We start from the raw sequence: 11,396 nt of genomic DNA, 5'->3' as shown, positions 1-11,396 counted from the left end.
GGTTAGAGGATCCACTAATGGTACTTCAAACAAGTATAATATAAACTCTTATTACTCAATTGGAAACCACACATAAAGGAGGTTCCAATCAGATTATAAATTGTTAACATGATTACATTAGTTATCTTATTCGAATAAAGCTAATACTTGTAAATGTTGGCAGGCATTCATGATTATAACTTATGTTAACAACAAATCAAGTTCCTTTCATAGCTCAGGTGTCGGTTAAACCATACAGTATGGGCTATGAAAGTGCCAAGTATTTGTTGTACCAAGTGTTATACAACATAAATCTAGATTAACCATTTAACAAGCAAAGTATTAAAAGTGAACAAGATAACAAATATAAAACATGTTAGTATCCAACGTTAAGGTCCATGTTAAGTTTATATTATACTTGCTCTTACACCATTAGTGTACCCTTTTCACCTTGACATAATTAACTTAGCTGAACATAATGAAAGAAAGAAACATAAATGAACAAGATACGAACATAAATGAGAAAGAACTTAACTAAGTAAAGGAAAGGAAATAAAGTGCATAAACTTGATATTAATAAAAGCAAGACATAAGCAATACAAAGAGAGAAAGCAAGAGCATGATCTTGATCTGGAAACCAAGATGCCTCAATACATGGTAAGTGCCTCCTTTTATAGGCCAAAATTTGGAACTATTGATTTGTTGACTAATTGATGAGTGGGTGGCCATATCTTGACTTGATAACAATCCTTATCTTCTTGTCTGAACAAGACGTCATTGCTGACATCATAATTTGCCCAGAATCCTCAGGAATGTTCTAGGAAATTGTCTCAGCTTTCCAACAAAAAAAAGATGAGGTCATTTGGACTTCTAGAACTCAAGATATGGGCTGAACACTAAATAGTGTCTGGGCTGCAGGACAGCTTCGGACTTCTTCCTTGTTCCTATATTTTGGACTTGAAAACGGCCTTCTTAGATCTTGGTGTCCAAATGAAAGTTGTAGGCCTATGTTTTACCTTTCCATCCATATAAAATGGACCTAAATCCGAGATCTAGAGCTCCAGATATGATCCAATTACCGAGCACTGTTCCGGTTTGGACTGCACCGACATCTCTTTTCTAAGTTTGGCCATCTCTTTGTCCTTTAACTTTCAATGCTTAAACTCATCAATCAATCCTTTTATTTATGTGATAGTCCTGCATTTAAAATGAGCATTTACCATAAATTAAGGTATCTTATAATATCAAACTTGTTATTATAAAACATACTTTAGTTAAGGAGTTATTGATACTTCAAGTGCAAAATGATGATATAAAACCTTGATAAACATGCACTTTTAAGTACTAATCACACCCCCCAACCAGCTTATTACTAGTCCCTAGTAATCTAAAGCGTTAAAATAGAGAAACAATTTGCAAGTTCCACAAAGCAAGGCATTCATCATTCAACTTCCATTAATCTATCCAGATAAACAAACTCTCATTAAATTTATATTCCTGCTTCATACTTCTTAAACAAGATATTAATAAACCTTCTTTTTGTGTGCTCAATGAAAACATAGATGATGGGGCTTTTGTTGGAAGAAAACAATATTATGTTTAAATGTTTAAGGTGAACTTCCTTGGGTTGGGATTATTTTTTTTTTCTTTTTATTTATATACACATATAACTTAAAACACAATGTATCTTTAACCCATGTAACGAGTTTTAGGCTAATGACTCCCAGACCAGTTGGTCTTAGGGCATTAAGTGTTGAGACACCCCTACGAGCTTAACAACTCGGGTTGCAATACTAATACGTAGATAGTGCAATGTTTGATTCCCTTAAGCTTTTCTCCTTAACCCATGTAACAAGCTTTGGGCCAATAGCTCCCAAGTCAGTTGACTTTAGGGTATTAGGTGTTAAAACACCCCTTCGGGCTTAATTGCTTAGGTTATGGAGGCTACGAAACCAAACTTATCCACGTTTTATTATCATCAATACTATCTTTTTTTTTTCTTTTTCTTTTTTTTCTTTCTCTTTTTTTTTTCTTCTTTTTTTTTTTTTTTTTTTTTTTTGCAAATTATATACTATCCTTTACCCTTAGTTGTTACCTTCAACAAAAGAACATAATTACTGTAATAATCCAATGTGCAACCCACAATCATATGTTAAAGTGTGTGTGTGAAAATGAAGGTTTAATAATACTTGTTAAATGAGTATATGAGCAGAATCAAGTGATAACAATGTGAGAGTTTGTAAACCTGAATATTTCAAGAAGTATTATGATAGACCTTGGTAATGAAACTTACTAAGATGCGTCTCTAGAGTCAATAAAATTGATTCCATACTCTGCCATCCTAATAACAATTTTGTCAAATGGTTTTAATAATAGCAAAAACAGTTAGCAAGTTAGTTTTTTGTTTTTTTTTTTTTTGAAGTACTACCCTCTCCCCCCAACCAAAACGAGACATTGTCCTCAATGTTCGAAGGTAGAAAGATAGAGTATAGAAGACATCACCTGAAACAGCGAACAATGACAAACCTGAAATACACTTAAACAAATATAAGAAGTAACAAAACAAAATAATATACTATTAATAACACAAAAGACACAAGGTTTCACAGATGAAGGCTCAAATCTAATCTAAGCTTTTTACGGCTTTCCTTAGCTACCAATCTAGGCGACTCATGCAAGGATCAATGACAGGGATGAAAGATTGTAGTTGGTCAATCAATTGTTCAGCAGTAGCAGCAGAGATTATGATTCGTCGTGCCGAAGATGTTAGAAATTCCTGTTCCACAGCTTGATCAAGGAAAGACAGCAACTTATCATAAAAACCATTAACATTTAACAAACCTATAGGTTTATGGTGAATGTGCAGTTGGGCCCAAGATGAAATATGAAAGATCTCTTCCAATGTGCCCAGACCACCTGGTAAGGCAATGAAGGCATCAGCATGGTTAAACATGGTATTCAGTCGGTCAGACATTGTTGGGACCTGTAGTTCCTCTCCAATTGTTTTTCCAATGATGTCCCCAGTTGCTAAAGCTTTGGGGACAACCCCCAAAACTTGACTGCCTCCTAAAAATGCAGCCATTGACACACCTCCCATTAACCCAAGGCTGCCTCCCCCATACACTAAATGAATCTTTCTCTCAGCTAATACCCGACCAAGATGATTTGCTGATTCTAAAAACTCTTTTTCTTTCCCAGAACTGGATCCACCGAAAACACAAATATTTCTTATATGATGACTTGAGAAACCTGCCATTTCTACACACTTCTATATTTGATGAATATATGGGATGAGTAGAAATAAAGGGAAGGAAGAGAAGAATTTATAGATGAAAAAGTGAAAATGCAATCATACCACCTATATGTAGGCCAGCTGTAGTCTCACAAACTCTCTCTCTCTCTCTCTTTATTAATTATTTATTTTGAAAAAGCATGTATGTACAGGTAGTTGTGATTGTGGCTCATATCTTCCCTTGGTTTTACGTCCAAGAACGGCTTAAACGCCCTCTATGGGTCGGGGATAGGCTTCCCATCCAGTTTTCTTAAAAACTGGCAAACAGGGTCTTTTTTAGTCAGATTCCCAAGACTAAGTCGATCATGTTCTTTATGGAATTGTGGCCATAAATCATGAATTACACGATGCACATCTCCACTAGGATGCGTCTCAAGGGTCAACAAAAGATTATCTAAAGACCCCTTACTCAGGCCATCCTTAATGAATTGTATCTTATCTTCACGGTTTACAGATACCATTCCTAAAGAACGACATGTCGTATTACAAGTCCATCTGGCACATCGATGATAGACTTTCAGTCGTTTTGCACGACGTTTCTTTGCAAAAGTGCTTTTACCTGTTCCAGGCATGTGTGAAATGAAAGAATTGGATGACTCACCTGATAATCGAACCTTTGCTTCAATTAACCAACGGATATCTTCAGGAATTCCATGATTCATTAACAACCTCAATCTTGCACACCTAGCACGGTAAATTTTATTAATCGCATTTGGAGGCAAAGCGGGAAAATACCTTTTCAACTTTTCAAGAGTGGTGTCCATTTTCAAAAGAGAATTAGAGAAGCGATTCAAAGAAGGAAGAAAGAGCTAAGAATTATACAAACATATACAGATATCAGTTATTTGGGAAACTGAAAGAACCGACCTAAGTCACGGAGTACCGTTATCCGCCATTTGACCGGGGTGAAAGAGAGACTAGCAAAACAACAAAACACAAAACAATGTGAGAAAAAGAATCAATCTTTATATACAGGATCACTCAATTCAATAGAGTCATTTTCAACCGAAAAATTGTCAAAATAAACTTTCAAACGATGCCCATTTACCTTGAAAACATTGCCATTCTTTGGATTCTCAATATCACAGGCCCCATATGGATACACATGTTTCACAATAAAAGGACCGCTCCATCTTGTTCTTAGTTTTCCAGGAAATAAATGGAGTCGAGAATTATAAAGCAAGACTTTTTGACCAACATTGAATGTTTTTCTCAGTATTTTCTTGTCATGAAACTCTTTAATTCTTGCTTTATGAATTTTTGAATTGTCATATGCATCATTTCTTATTTCCTCAAGCTCATTTATTTGCAATTTTCGCAGCTGACTAGCATCATCAAGGCTTGAATTGAAAGCTTTAATAGCCCAATAAGCTTTATGTTCAATTTCCACAGGCAAGTGACAAGGTTTTCCATAGACTAGTCTATAAGGTGACATACCTAATGATGTTTTATAAGCAGTTCGATAAGCCCAAAGTGCATCATTAAGTCTTAAAGACCAGTCTTTCCTATTAGGGTTCACTGTTTTCTCCAAGATCTGTTTGATCTCCCTATTAGCAAGCTCTACTTGTCCACTTGTTTGAGGGTGATAAGGGGTGGCAACTTTATGTGTGATTCCATATTTCTTCATTAAAGACTCAAATGGCTTGTTGCAAAAGTGTGTTCCACCGTCACTTATCATGGCTCGAGGGATTCCAAATCGACTTAAAATGTTTTCTTTCAAAAACTTTATCACTATTTTGTGATCATTGGTTCGACTTGGAATTGCCTCTATCCATTTTGAAACATAATCTACTGCGACCAATATGTATAAGAAACCAAATGATGGAGGAAATGGACCCATGAAATCTATACCCCAACAATCAAAGATCTCAATGACAAGAATAGGATTTAAAGGCATCATGTGACGTTTCGAAATAGATCCCAACTTTTGACAATTTTCACAAATCTTACAGAATGCATGTGAGTCTTTGAACATGGTGGGCCAATAGAATCCACTTTGTAAGATTTTTGCAGTTGTCTTTCTTGATGAGAAATGACCCCCATATGCCTCAGAATGACAAAATTTAATAACACTACTTACCTCATTGTCAGGAATGCATCTTCGAAATATTTGATCAGGACAATATTTGAATAAATAAGGGTCATCCCAATAAAAGTTCTTTACTTCGTTCAAGAACTTTCTTTTGTCTTGGGTACTCCAATGAGCTGGCAATTGTCCTGAAACAAGAAAATTAACAATATTAGCAAACCAAGGCATCGTAGAGACAGAAAATAAAGATTCATCAGGAAAGTAGTCATCGATTGGTGTAATGTCAAATCTCGAATCGGTTGTCAATCTTGACAAATGATCCGCGACAACATTTTCGGTGCCTTTCTTGTCTTTGATTGTGATATCAAATTCTTGAAGTAACAAAATCCACCGCACCAATCTAGCCTTAGAATCTTTCTTAGAGAGAAGATATTTCAATGCTGCATGATCACTAAAAACAATAACAGGTGAGCCAACAAGATAAGATCTGAACTTGTCACATGCAAATACTACTGCAAGTAATTCTTTTTCAGTGGTAGTGTAATTCATTTGAGCACTATTTAAAGTTTTACTTGCATAGTAAATCACATAAGGTTTCTTATCTTTCCTTTGTCCCAATACAGCACCCACGGCATAATCACTAGCGTCACACATTATTTCAAAAGGTAATGACCAATCAGGAGGTTGAATGACAGGAGCAGAAGTAAGCAAGTTTTTAAGTTTAACAAAGGCTTCCTCACAATGTTCAGTCCATTCAAAAATATTATCCTTTGTTAGAAGGTTACTCAAGGGCTTAGATATTACACTAAAATCTTTGATGAACCTTCTGTAAAAACCAACATGTCCTAAGAATGATCTAACATCTTTAACAGATTTTGGTGTTGGTAAGTTGGCAATTAACTCGATTTTAGATTTGTCAACCTCAATTCCTTTCGATGAAACAATGTGACCAAGTACAATGCCGTTTGTTACCATAAAGTGACATTTTTCCCAATTCAGTACAAGATTCTTCTCTTCACACCTGCTCAAAACCTTTTCTAAGTTAGTCAAACAATCATCAAATGAATCACCAAAAACAGAAAAATCATCCATAAAAATTTTAAGAAAACGTTCAACCATATCACTGAATATGCTAAGCATGCATCTTTGAAACGTGGCTGGTGCATTACATAATCCAAAAGGCATCCTTCGATATGCAAAAGTACCAAATGGACATGTGAAAGTAGTCTTCTCTTGATCTTCCAATGCAATTTCAATTTGATTGTAACCTGAATAACCATCTAGGAAACAATAAAATTCATGACCTGCAACTCTTTCTAGGATTTGGTCCATGAAAGGTAAAGGGAAATGATCTTTTCTAGTCATTGAATTAAGTTTCCTATAGTCAATGCACATGCGCCAACCCGTAACAGTCCTAGTTGGAATTAACTCATTTTTCTCATTTGTTATCACAGTGACTCCAGACTTTTTTGGGTACAACTTGGGTAGGACTTACCCATTTGCTATCAGAAATAGGATAAATGATTCCATTATCTAGAAGCTTAATGACTTCATTTTTTCACTACTTCTTTCATATTAGGATTAAGCCTTCGTTGCATTTCTCTAGAGGGTTTAGCATTTTCCTCCAAATAAATCCTGTGTGTGCAAATCAAAGGGCTAATTCCTTTTATGTCAGCTATGGTCCATCCTAATGCATTTTTGTGCATTTTCAGAGTCTGTAATAACTTACCTTCTTGATGCGCATTAAGTTTGGAAGAGATTATTACCGGAAAAAGTTTCATTTTCTCCCAAAAATGAGTATTTGAGATTAAATGGTAACGACTTCAATTCAGGTTTTGGTGGTTGAACACTTGAAGGTATGGGCTCAATTGATCGTGGTGGCAATTCTTCAATTTGTGGTCTCCAATTGCATGCCTTTGATTCCTGAAAGTAGACCATTTGCAAATCATCAGATTCATCAATCTTAGTTTCACTAGAAGTGGTTTGAAATTGATCATGAACTAATTTTTCAATAAAGTCCACTTCCTGTAAATCATTATCATCTCCAGGTTGCTTGTAAATGTTGAAAATATTCATCTCCAATGTCATGTTTCCAAATGATAGCTTCATCAGTCCATTCCTACAATTAATCAATGCATTAGAAGTGGCAAGAAATGGACGTCCTAAAATGACAGGAATTGAATTACATGCTTCAACAGGTTGCGTGTCCAAGACAACAAAATCCACAGGATAAATGAATTTATCAACTTGTACCAACACATCTTCAATTATTCCTCTAGGCACTTTTACAGATCTATCGGCGAGTAAAAGAGTTACAGAGGTTGGTTTTAACTCACCTAGATTGAGACTCTGAAAAACTGAATATGGAAGTAAATTCACACTAGCTCCAAGATCAAGTAAGACTCTTTCAATTTTATGTTCTCCAATAAAGCAAGAAATTGTAGGACAACCAGGGTCTTTATATTTCAAAGCATTATTGTTCTGAAGAATGGCACTTACTTGTTCGGCTAAAAATGCTTTCTTTTTCACATTCAATTTTCTTTTCACAGTGCACAGATCTTTCAAAAATTTAGCATAGGAAGGAACCTGTTTAATAGCATCCAACAAAGGTATATTGATCCTTACCTGTTTGAAAATTTCAAAGATTTCAGAGTTGTGACTAACTTTCCTTTGTTTGATCATGGCATGAGGAAATGGAAGTGCTGGCGGGGAATCAGCCTTTTCTTTGCAGTGTTCAGGTTCAACCCCTTCCTTACCCTCAGAGATAGACTCATCATCTTTCTCACAAGGTTCAAGAATAGGTTTTTCAATAACCTTACCACTACGAAGAGTGATGACTGATTTGACTTGATCCATGTGTTGGCTTCCAGAACTACTTGCATTTGCATTGTATTGCCCCTTTGGATTTTGCTGTGGTTGAGAAGGAAACTTACCTTTCTCTTGGAAACTGAGAGCAGATGTTAATTTTGCAAGAGCATCTTTAAAATCGGTCATGCTTTGAGCAAGTTGAGTGTTGATTGTCTCCTGCTTTTCAATGAATGCATGCAATGTTTCCTCAAAATTTCTTCTAGGAGGTGGAGCATAAGGAGGTGCATATCCATGAGAATTTTGGAAATTATGGTGTGCTTGAAACGGTGGATGTGAAGTTTGTGCATTGTTGCTATCACTCTTCCAACTAAAATTTGGGTGATTTCTCCAACCAGGGTTATATGTTTGTGAGTATGGGTTATGGTTGGGTCTTTGGAAACTGTTTAAAGCATGGGCTTGTTCATGGAGGCATTCCTTGAAAGAAGGCAAAGTTGGACAATCATTGGTTGCATGCTCATTTGTTTCACAGATTTGACACACAATGTCTTGAACAGATTTTAATTGACCACTCTTTTTTAATTCTAGTGCCTCGACTTTTCTAGCTAAAGATGCAAACTTGGCTTGGAGGTCATGATCTTCCCTAAGGTTGTGCATACCCCCACTAGATGTATGAGGTTGAGTTTTACCTGGTGCCTCATAAGTACCTGTGGTGTCCCAATTTTGAGCATTTTCAGCTAGCAAGTCTAGGTACTCCATTGCTTCATTAGGGTCTTTATCTTCAAAAGTTCCATTGCACATCAATTCAACCATTTGCCTATCTCTAGGTGTTAAACCCTCATAAAAATGTGAAACCAATCTCCATGTTTCAAAACCATGATGTGGGCAAGTATTAAGCAAATCTCGATACCTATCCCAACATTGGTAAAATGTTTCTCCTGGCTTTTGAGTGAAAGTGATGATTTGTCTTTTAAAAGAGTTTGTTCTGTGAGATGGAAAAAACTTCTTTAAAAATTGTTGTTGCATATCATCCCAAGCACGAATGGATCCTGGTCTCAAATTTTGTAGCCATGTTTTAGCTTTATCTTTTAATGAAAAAGGAAAAAGCTTTAATCGAATGGTGTTCATGCTACAATTTGAGTCATTATAGGTATTACAAACCTCCTCAAATTCCCTTAAATGCAAGTATGGATTTTCTAAGTCTAAGCCATGAAAAGATGGTAAAAGTTGAATAATGCCTGGCTTAAAATTAAAATGAGATGCATCAGGAGGGAAAACTATGCATGAGGGTGCACTTGTTCTTGTGGGATTCATGTGGTCTCTAAGTGTTCTCATACGGTTATTCTCATTATGAAGTGATTGATTATCTTCTTCGGCCATATTTTCTGAAAATGATGAGGATACCCTACAAAGTCTACCACTTAATGTACGTGACCAAACTCTCATGCACGTGTAAGAAGAGAATAAAAGCAAGAAAAGAAAATAGAAGAAAAAGAAACAAAACAAAACAAAGGAAAAAAAATAGATAAAATGAAAAGTGAAAAGAGAAAATAAATTAAATATTATAATTTATACAAAAATTTACCTCCCCGGCAACGGCGCCAAAAACTTGACACGACCAAAAGCTTGATGTCTTTTCCCAAGTGCAGGAGTGTCGAAGTAATAAATAACCCGGCAAGACCGGGGTCGAACCACAGAGAGGTTAATTGTATAAATTATAAATAACAAGACAACAACAACAACAACAACAACAACAACAATAATAACAACAATAATTATTATTATTATACTCAGTACGTGGCGTTGTTATACCTGAGAATGATCTAAAGATTGGGTCACAGGTTTCCAGCCTATATACTGAGTTTATGAAAAGATCAAATATATATATTATATAATATAAACAGAATGTAAATAATAATAATAATAATAATGAAAGCAGAAGATGAAGAAATTAATGAGAACTTTGAAATGAAAGATTAATGTAAGGATTAAGCAATGATAAAAACAAATGTCAAGGTTAGAGGATCCACTAATGGTACTTCAAACAAGTATAATATAAACTCTTATTACTCAATTGGAAACCACACATAAAGGAGGTTCCAATCAGATTATAAATTGTTAACATGATTACATTAGTTATCTTATTCGAATAAAGCTAATACTTGTAAATGTTGGCAGGCATTCATGATTATAACTTATGTTAACAACAAATCAAGTTCCTTTCATAGCTCAGGTGTCGGTTAAACCATACAGTATGGGCTATGAAAGTGCCAAGTATTTGTTGTACCAAGTGTTATACAACATAAATCTAGATTAACCATTTAACAAGCAAAGTATTAAAAGTGAACAAGATAACAAATATAAAACATGTTAGTATCCAACGTTAAGGTCCATGTTAAGTTTATATTATACTTGCTCTTACACCATTAGTGTACCCTTTTCACCTTGACATAATTAACTTAGCTGAACATAATGAAAGAAAGAAACATAAATGAACAAGATACGAACATAAATGAGAAAGAACTTAACTAAGTAAAGGAAAGGAAATAAAGTGCATAAACTTGATATTAATAAAAGCAAGACATAAGCAATACAAAGAGAGAAAGCAAGAGCATGATCTTGATCTGGAAACCAAGATGCCTCAATACATGGTAAGTGCCTCCTTTTATAGGCCAAAATTTGGAACTATTGATTTGTTGACTAATTGATGAGTGGGTGGCCATATCTTAACTTGATAACAATCCTTATCTTCTTGTCTGAACAAGACGTCATTGCTGACATCATAATTTGCCCAGAATCCTCAGGAATGTTCTAGGAAATTGTCTCAGCTTTCCAACAAAAAAAAGATGAGGTCATTTGGACTTCTAGAACTCAAGATATGGGCTGAACACTAAATAGTGTCTGGGCTGCAGGACAGCTTCGGACTTCTTCGTTGTTCCTATATTTTGGACTTGAAAACAGCCTTCTTAGATCTTGGTGTCCAAATGAAAGTTGTAGGCCTATGTTTTACCTTTCCATCCATATAAAATGGACCTAAATCCGAGATCTAGAGCTCCAGATATGATCCAATTACCGAGCACTGTTCCGGTTTGGACTGCACCGACATCTCTTTTCTAAGTTTGGCCATCTCTTTGTCCTTTAACTTTCAATGCTTAAACTCATCAATCAATCCTTTTATTTATGTGATAGTCCTGCATTTAAAATGAGCATTTACCATAAATTAAGGTATCTTATAATATCAAACTTGTTATTATAAAACATACTTTAGTTAAGGAGTTATTGATACTTCAA

The 11,396-nt window shown here is 35.2% G+C and overlaps 1 pseudogene; it reads right to left on the bottom strand.

Moving 5' to 3' along the window:
• Nucleotides 1–3,475: 3,475 nt before the first annotated feature.
• LOC140955887 (uncharacterized) lies at nt 3,476–9,809 on the bottom strand (annotated as a pseudogene).
• Between the last annotated feature and the right edge of the window lie 1,587 nt (nt 9,810–11,396).

Source organism: Populus alba, chromosome 8 (genome assembly GCF_005239225.2).
Source record: "Populus alba chromosome 8, ASM523922v2, whole genome shotgun sequence".
Classification (NCBI taxonomy): domain Eukaryota; kingdom Viridiplantae; phylum Streptophyta; class Magnoliopsida; order Malpighiales; family Salicaceae; genus Populus; species Populus alba.
Note: the sequence above shows the minus strand (reverse complement) of the source record. Positions and strands in the feature narration are given on the sequence as shown.